We start from the raw sequence: 9,357 nt of genomic DNA on the forward strand, positions 1-9,357 counted from the left end.
AGATCTGCCATCATTTCATGTATTAGTACTAGCATTGATTTTATTTAGATTTTTAAAGAATTAAAATATAAAAATCATATTATAAAAATTCTTATATTTTGACCTGTATCTCACCATAGCAAGCTCGTAGCGCTACATGCATTTCATGTGTGTGTAGGGCAGACTGTCCTGAAACGGGCAATATAATTGCCATGTTGGAGGGATACTCTGGGGCTGAGCAATTTACAGAAATATGTGGTGTGTGATTTACGGAAATAAATGCCATTTTTTATTTAGCGATGAAAAATGACCATTCTGCGCTCCATATCTGTGACACGAACTGATCTGACCTGACTTGACCCAAGTTTGCCTGTTAGCATGTGTGACTATGGTGTATGCACTCATGATGATTCTCAACTTTTTACTGCATTGCCATGAACAAAGTAAAGGCAAAAAAGGTGTTTCTTTGTTGAACAAATTGGGATGCAATGTGAGCCTTGAATTGGATGCCATGCAGGAATTTGTATTTTGCTGTCACTTCGTACCCAGAAGGATGTATTTGGTATCAAATGATAGCTCTGTGTCTCCTCTTTCATCTAACATACGTGGCATATATATCCGATCACGGGTCCGCGAGTAATTACTCCGAGAGTAATGGGTGTGCAGCGTTGGTTTGTGTACATGACGTTAATATTTTGCAGTCACTTCGTCTGTTTTTATAAGCCAGAAAGATCGATATCCATGGTACCAATGGATAGCCCCGTTTCTCCTCTTTCATCTGATATGCTTGCTATATCTATGCGATCACGGGTTCGCGAGTAATTCAAGCGAGAGTAATGCAGTGCGCAGGTGAACGCAGAGAAGTATAGACTGTAAATATGATGCAATTTGATTTAATTTCATGATTTTTTTTTATTTTCATACTAGATCGTACAGACAAGTGTGTAGTCTCGTTGGAAAGCCCCACTTCTTCTCTGTCAAGCGATAAAGGTTGTATCTCGTTGCGATGAACAGTGGCGGAGCAATGTAACAGAGAAGAAAGGGTGTGTTTTTTGACGCACTTTGCGTCAATCGGGTTCTAAGGGTTAAGCCAGCAGCTTTCCATCCACTATTGTAATTCCTCTGGCATTACATTTCTAGTTACTATTAGTATTATCATTGTAAGTAGTTTGTATTCGTACTTGTCCCGTTGCAAGACCACATTACTACATGGAAAGAAGGTAATAATCTCGATAATCAGAGATCAGAGGATCAGATTCCAAAAATAATTCTGAGGCAATGCATGGATTCCAGTTGCTGCTACTGGAAGCAACTGGAATCCATGCATTTCCACTGAATTATTTTTGGAATCTGATCCCTTATCATACCTGTTCATTCGAGTGCAGGGGACAAGCCGAGATGAGCTATGAGACATATGTTCACACTCGGTATCATGTTTCAACACACTTTAGGTCAATATCACACCGGAATTCTCCTTTAAGAAACAGCATGAAATACACTATATACTCATTCTATCACTCCTTTAATAATACAATAACAACAATAATAAAATAACATTTACTTAAAACAGGTACAATTTGACATATAAAGGTTTGAGAATACATATCTGATGCCTGATCCATATTGAAGGATATCGACTTTAAAGGAATTATCCGGAGTAAAATGCACTTTAGATCAATTTACGGATGATTGGGAGTACAGACGTTGAGTTGACATCAAAATCATGTCATTCGGATGTGTTTTGAGAAAGTTCGATTTTACCGTTTTTACGGCGACGAAATTGTAAATTTCCAGAGCGTTACTCCACACTCGGCAATCGACTCCTACGGACTTTCCCCTAAAGATGGCAGCTGCAGCAGCAACATTTCTAGAAAGGTACTGGCTTGATGAAATTCATTCTGGACTCTCTATCCGACCACATAAAGACCTCGGGATACTTCGGTTTGGCTTTAGGGACCCTCTAATCACTACCACGTAAGTGTAATGTTGTTTGGAACTGTAGAAGAGGTATAAAAATGGCGTTTTGTAGCGGCGAAATGACATGCCCGGGTCACTTTCAGGCTAACGAGTTTTGACTAAAAACGGTAAAATCGAACTTTCTCAAAACACATCCGAATGACATGATTTTGATGTCAACTCAACGTATGTACTCCCAATCATCCGTAAATTGATCTAAAGTGCATTTTACTCTGGATAATTCCTTTAAAGGGGACATATTATGCAAATTTCACTTTTTGCATCCTTTTGTACCTCCATTTGGGTCTCTACTGCTCCTAACAACACTCCACGCGTGCAAAAAAGCCATCCATCCGTTTTCTGTGAGTCAGTTGAACGATTTTGGTGTCAGGAATCATAGGCTTCTATAGGGAGGGAAAGTGAAAACCAGCGCCCCAAGTGGTTGCGTTCCTATCGAAGAGCAGCTCCAATGTTAAGTCCCATAGACCTATTTTAAAAAAAATACTGTGAAGCCAAATCAGCGATCTTATCCACCAAAAATATTTTTCAGTGTCTATACAGTAATAATCTTCTAACTGTGAAAATGTCAGACCCTATTTTGCCTTATTTAAAAAAATCGAAATTGCTCCTTTTGTTTCATAAACGAACTACAAAAAAGCCACGTGACTTTACCCTTCGACGTTACTCACGGTAGCATGGTTTGTTTATTAGCCTGGTTAGCATTGCCACTTAACACTTACTGCCAGCTCTTCATGTGAGTAGAAGCACAACACCAGTTATCCAGACATAAAGGTTATCACCACGCGGTTTACATCACCTTCCGTTATTACAAAAATATGTAAGCCAGTTAAGCAAATTGCCGTATTGATCAGTTAGAGATGAAGCGCCCAAACCTGTGACGTCTCATGCAACTGTAGTTTGTTATCACCATGTTACGACAAAAACTCAAAACAATTCAACTGATCCTAAAAATAAGGTATGACCACTTGAAGCAATAGAGGTGACCCCAGTGCCTAACATATGTAAGGCATTAAATTAAGATCCCAATGTGCACCGAGATATATTTTTTCTAAAAAAAAATCCCATCCCCTCTGCTAAACTCTAGGAACGCAACCACTAGATGGCGATGAGATTACTTTCCCTCCCTATGAGCCATTTTCTGGCTCCCTTAACCTGACGTCAAAATAAGGGAATTTGCATAGAACCACCCTGGCGCCACCCCTCGCCTCTCAACCCCCACATAGCCCCACCCACCCAATTAGTTGAAGATCTGCCATTAGTTTGCTGGTTTAAGGAGCACGGACACCAAGCGCAATGACTACAAGCAAGAGCAAGTCACACATGAAGTGTTGTGTTGTTGGCTGCACAGAACAACACAAATCCTTGCACTTTCTCCCAGCCAAAGACGACAGAAGAACCGAGTGGCTCCACTTCATTTTCGATGGCCATGTTCCAGCAACAGTCGGCAAAAATCTTGTGGTTTGTGCGAACCACTTCAAGGCAGACTGCTTTGAAAACTTAGGACAGTACACTGCAGGATTAGCCATCAAACTTCGTTTGACAGAGGGATCTGTACCTACTGTTCGTGGCAAGTCACAAGATGAGAGACATGTAAGTACTTTCAAATAATGACTTTTGTGTTTCTATCGCAGTTAAGCATGAACTAACGTTTGGCTGTTCGTGTTTTGCCATTTAGCACAAGCTAACGCAAACATTACGGCTAACTTTAGCCCTGCATCTGCTTAGAGTGAGCATTTCCTCCATTCCAAATTGCAAATGCAGCACACAGCCGATCGAGTCATATTTGACAATCCCAGTCAATAATATCTGAAAGTAATGATTGTTAAAATGTTGTCTAGAAGCTACACCTCCATTAAATATTGTCATGTTATTCACAATGGAGGCCACCGACAGCTAAAAGCCCTTAGTATAAGCTAATGTTAGCGATTGTAGCCTCACTTTATAACGTTATTCAGTGTTTGCACATTTCCCCTATAGCTCTATTTCAGTTAAGATGCAGGGTTTGTCACAATTTGTAGACGTTTTGTCCTTACTGATGATGAGCTAGATATGGTCATGTTCTCTACAATGAAGGTGGCCAGTAAAAGCTCTTAGTCTAGGCTAATGTTTGCTGTTGTAAATAAAGAGAGATATATTACCGACATAGTGCAAGAAGTAGGCTCAGTTTTTAGCTCAAAGTAAACGTGCATTTCCTGTACTCTAGAATTCATGTACAAGGGTTTGTCACAATTGGTACTCATGGTGAAACAATATGACTGATGAGTGTATGCTCTGATGAGATGAAATTCTGATAAGATGAAATTCAAGACCTCAAGAAGCTATACATTTTGTCAGTCTTTAGGCTTTGTAGCTGCTGAATGCAAGCTTTTTGTCAGAATTTGAGCATAAATTGTTGTACTGTACCCATGCAATGTATCAAAATGTTACTCATCTCTCTGCTCTCATCCCTCTTCTCTTTCCTCTTACAGGCTTGCACTTCACAGTTTCCGGCAACAAGAGAAATTGGTTGTCAAACAGATCACCCAGAGATTCTGAAACGTACTGTTGGTACACAGCTCTCTCTGCGGACTCTTCAGCCTCACTTCAGAAGTGAAGGTACAAAGTATGATCTCTCACAAATGTTTCTGATAAGGTTAAGCCTCTAGCTGTTACCTCAGTAACTTATTGTCATTTGTTTGTACCCAATAAAACATATCTGTTCAAGGTATCCAGGCTACTGTGTCCAGCAAAGACTGTGGTGTTGGCACGTCCACTGTTCCCCTCACTGCCCCGCCGCCTTTTTTAACGTCAACACCTATAAAGAGACCTCGTCTGGAGGAGGTGGAGGAGGAGGGAGAACTAGATCTTGAGGGCAGCCCTTCAATGGTGGCTTCTCAAGGGCTGGATGCCACTTATGATCCGGCTGACTCTGTTATATCTGATCCGGCTGACTCTGATATTTCGTGAGTAACTCAGATGTCATCATGTGTGAGTTTTCATGTGTTATGTACCATCACTTGTTGCGTTTTATTTCTTTATTTCTTCATTTACAGAGATATGCCATCTACTCCAATCCATGAAGTGAGTAAATATATAGTTTACGAGACCTGCATCATGGAGCTGTTCAAGGTGTGTCCTGTGTGCAAGCATCCGTGCACCATTCAAACGAGACGGCTCGGGACATTCATCTCCGTGGTGCAGCAGTGCCCCCATTGTGAGTACCGCCGAACCTGGGACAGGCAACCCCTACTCAACAACACACCAGCTGGCAATGTTCAGCTCTCTGTGGCAGTCTATGTGAGTGGAGCCTCATTCTTTAAAATTCAAAGGGTAAGTGAATTTGGTCATAGTTGTTGAATAAAGCATGAAATGATTAATAATACAGAGGTAGTGCCAGCTTTAGGTGCAATTACATGAATGTTTTCAACAACCCTTTTCTTTCCAATCTCTGTTTACTATTAGGTCTTTAGGGCTATGCACCTACAAGTGTTCCTTTACGACACCTTTCGTCGGCATGCGCGCACCTATATTGAACCTGCCATTGTCACCAAATGGAAGGCCTCTCAGGATGACATGCTGCTCCGCCTTAGTAGGGAAAATGCCATAATTGGTGGCGACATGAGGGCTGACCCTCCAGGTATTTGAATATGTGAAGCACAACAATTACTATAATGACGTGCCTTAGGTTACTTTTTACTATATAAACTATTTTACTATGTAAATGTTTTCAAAGGCCACTCCGCGAAATTTGGTAGCTACACCGTGATGGACCTGAAAACCAACACCGTGATTGATGTTCACTTGGTCCAGGTGAGTGGGAATGAATTATACTGTAAGAAGCTTTTATTTGCCCATGGGGCACCTGCTACATATGGACACATGCATCTGATTTGTTTTCATAGAGCAACGAGGTAGGCGGTAGCTACCACATGGAGAAGGAGGGCCTGAAGAGAAGCCTTGCATTGTTGAACGGGCGCAAGGTGAACCTTGACTGTATAGTGACAGACCGACACCCGCAGATACAAAAGTTCCTGAGGGAAGCTGGCATCAACCAGTACTATGACGTCTGGCACATGGAAAAAGGTGTTTTTTATTATTATTATTATTATTATTATTATTATTTGTGATTAACATATGAATGTGTTGGTCCCTCCATCCTCCCTGTATTCTCAGCTCATCTCTTATCTCTGGCCAAGAACCAAGTCATTTTAAACATGCAATAGTCCACCCCCTCCTAAAAAAGACAAAACTTGAAAACACTGGCCTGAATAATTGCGAAATAGCATTTTCTTTCTAGAATTATAGAAAAAGCTGCCTTTCAACTACTTCAATCTTTCTATCTGACTATTAGATATTAGACCTGCGGCATGTTATAGTTATGATCTGAAAGAGTTGAGGATCAAAAGTGAAAATGTTTTTTGAATTCCAGGACTTTCAAAACAGTTGGAGAAGATCAGCAAAATAAAAGACTGCCAGAAGCTGAAGAAGTGGATGCGGGCCATAAGAAATCACATTTACTGGACTGCGGCAACATCTGCGTCAGGACCAGAGAGGGTGGCAAAATGGACCTCCATCCTCAACCATGTCCGGGACGTCCACACCCACGAGGACTCCAATTTCCCAGCCTGTCTGCATCCAGTTCGCAAAACCCGAGACAAGAACAAATGGCTGACAACAGGTATCTTTTGTTATGTATAGGAAATCACTTCAAACACATTGTACAAGTCCTTTATAGTTGACAATCAGAACTAGTGTATTGGAAGTCAGTCATATGGATTCAACTAATTTGGTTATATTGGCCCATTGCAACTGTTGGCATATCATGGTTTTGTGATAGCACAACAAGGTTTTTTGTCTGTTGTAGGAACTCCAGCGTTCTACCAGCTGGAGAAGGTGCTGAGTGCCAAAAGAGTCCTCAAGGACATTGCTAAGCTTAGCCCCCACCACCAGACCTCATCATTAGAGTCATTTCACAGTTTGATCTTGCAATTTGCTCCAAAAAATGTGGTGTTTCCTTTCCTTGGGATGCTTTGCAGGTAACGGGAACTTAGATCGCACAGATGGTAATGATACATATTATGTGCATGCCATTATTTTCATGTTTGGTTTTCTCTTTACTGCGCAAGACTCTACCTGGCTGCTCTGCATTACAATGAGAATGCTGCACGAGACCAGGCCACCTCATCCTCTGGGGACCCTCTCTACAGGATGCATTTCCCAAAGTACAGGAAGGGAGAGTGCAGGGTGAAACCCATCAAAACTGAGACAACATTCCGTAAGTTACATAATCTTTTATTTATCAACAATAAAAGATCTGTTCATTATGTATGCTATTGCACTATAGTGGCTTTACAATGAACAAAACAATAAATAAATGTACAATGAAATACTTTACAAACTATGTACGTAGTTACAGAAGTGTTTGTGAAATATTGCACAGGGTATGTGGAACACTTGATGGGCTTCATCATGGGCGAGGTCTTTATGGACCCAGAAGCATACAGGGAGGAACTCCTGAAAATAAGCATTCCTCCGGACCTGTCCTCAGAGTTTGAGCACACAGAGAAGGAGGAAGTGATCGCCAACTACGTTTCTCGCTTCAATCCAGGGGAGGCAGTTTGAAGCCCACGTATTGTCCTTGGCTGTCAGGAAACTCCTGACGAACACGCAGATAGATAGATACTTTATTGATCCCCAGGGGAAATTCAAGCACAGATGAAGGACCACACATGACTGGGACTAAAAAATGGCCCCGGCATTTTTGGCCATGGTGGCCCACCATGATTATTATGACCGCCGCGCAGCGAAGCGGCGGTCATATAGGTTTAGTCAGATTTTTTTTTTTTTTTTTTTTTTCGCATGCCCAAATTTCCGTCAATGAGTCCCGGGACACTGAAAGACCGGGGTACACGAAACTTGGTGGGCATGTAACCCCACATGGATAGCATGGAACCATCGTTTTTCGTTTTGATCTGTAGCCCCCCCCGCTGGACTGGACCCCCCGAAAGGAGGGTAGGGCAGACACAATTTTCTGTGAATATCTCGAGAACCGTAGGGTTTAGGAGGACCATTTTTTTTTTGCATGTTGATCTCAAGGGGCCATGTCAACCCATTCCATAACCACTCATTTCATGTATAGCGCCACCTAGTTAAACACAAAAAAGTAAAAATGAGGTGTTGTAATTGAAGGTATCTGTGACCTAACATAGTCAAAACTGCACGAAATTGGAAGTGTATGATCATTATGACACCCTCCGAATGCATGCCAAGTTTTGTGTACTTTCGTTCATGGGGGGCCTTACAATAAAATAATTTATGTGTACATTTAGTGACGTACACCAACAATGATTCCCGGGACACTGAAAGACCGGGGTACACAAAACTTGGTGGGCATGTAACCCCACATGGATAGCATGGAACCGTCGTTTTTCGTTTTGATCTGTAGCCCCCCCGCTGGACTGGACCCCCGAAAGGAGGGTAGGGCAGGCACAGTTCTCTGTGAATATCTTGAGAACTGTAGGGACTAGGATGACCATTTTTTTCCGTATGTTTGCCTCCAGGGGTCATGTTAACCAATTTCATGTACACACATGTGCACAAACAGATACACACACACACACACACACACACACACATACATTCATCACAGTAATCATACGTATGACACATACTCACACAGTAGACATATGTACGCTTGCACAGGCACATACGCAGGCACACACACAAGCGCACACGCACACACACACACACACACACACACACACACACAACATGAACATGCACACAATTTAAGAATTTCTCAGAATTATGAACAGGCAAGATGGAGGTGGGGTTGTATAAAATGAATTTTACATGTGAAATCTATGAACTAATCATGTTTTGGTACTTGTTGTCTAGCAGATATCAGTGAGAATTGAGTACGTGTGGATAATGCAATTTAGTGAGACAGTTAGAATCATATAGGCCTTTCAGCGTGATTTATTTTTGTGGAAAAAATGTGCTGGACTGGGCGGCGGTCATATTTTGTACCGCTCTGCGGTACATCTAGTTTATACGATATGCTGAGGCACACGACATACCAGAGGATATATGTGCACATTTATCATCCATTTCGTGAAAGCAATGTTTCACTAATATTACATGATAATAATAACTGTAAGCTGTATCTCCTGCAAACTATAACTTTATGGCAAGCTAAAATAACACTGTAAGTTGGACACCGAGTCTACTCATAGCATTATTTGAAAACAAAGGCTATTAAAACACACACACACACCACCTCCAAACCAGCAAGGACGAGGTTGTGTACAAAACTCTATAGGCTACTATTATTATGCATGTTTTAAGTCTGACTGAATAAAATTAGTCCTGTAATTATTTCCTATGTTGAGCATTCACACGCTTTTAGCCTACAATCTCCCC

General features: G+C 41.5%; 1 long non-coding RNA gene across 2 annotated transcripts; it reads left to right on the plus strand.

The window, feature by feature from the left end:
• The first annotated feature begins 6,593 nt into the window (after positions 1-6,593).
• Positions 6,594-7,488, plus strand: LOC143122466 (uncharacterized). 2 transcript variants are annotated; one of them, XR_012986689.1, is made up of 4 exons: positions 6,594-6,613; positions 6,800-6,828; positions 7,062-7,210; positions 7,376-7,488. It is a non-coding gene; the product is annotated as an uncharacterized LOC143122466 (long non-coding RNA). The 2 variants fall into 2 exon arrangements; XR_012986688.1 differs by lacking the exons at positions 6,594-6,613; positions 6,800-6,828 and adding an exon at positions 6,918-6,971.
• The last annotated feature ends 1,869 nt before the right edge of the window (positions 7,489-9,357 follow it).

The sequence above is a fragment of the Alosa pseudoharengus genome, unplaced genomic scaffold (assembly GCF_046254945.1).
Source record: "Alosa pseudoharengus isolate Yale_2024_CS ecotype anadromous, Long Island Sound unplaced genomic scaffold, YU_APseudo_1.1 YU_APseudo_1.1_scf_14, whole genome shotgun sequence".
NCBI classification, from domain to species: domain Eukaryota; kingdom Metazoa; phylum Chordata; class Actinopteri; order Clupeiformes; family Clupeidae; genus Alosa; species Alosa pseudoharengus.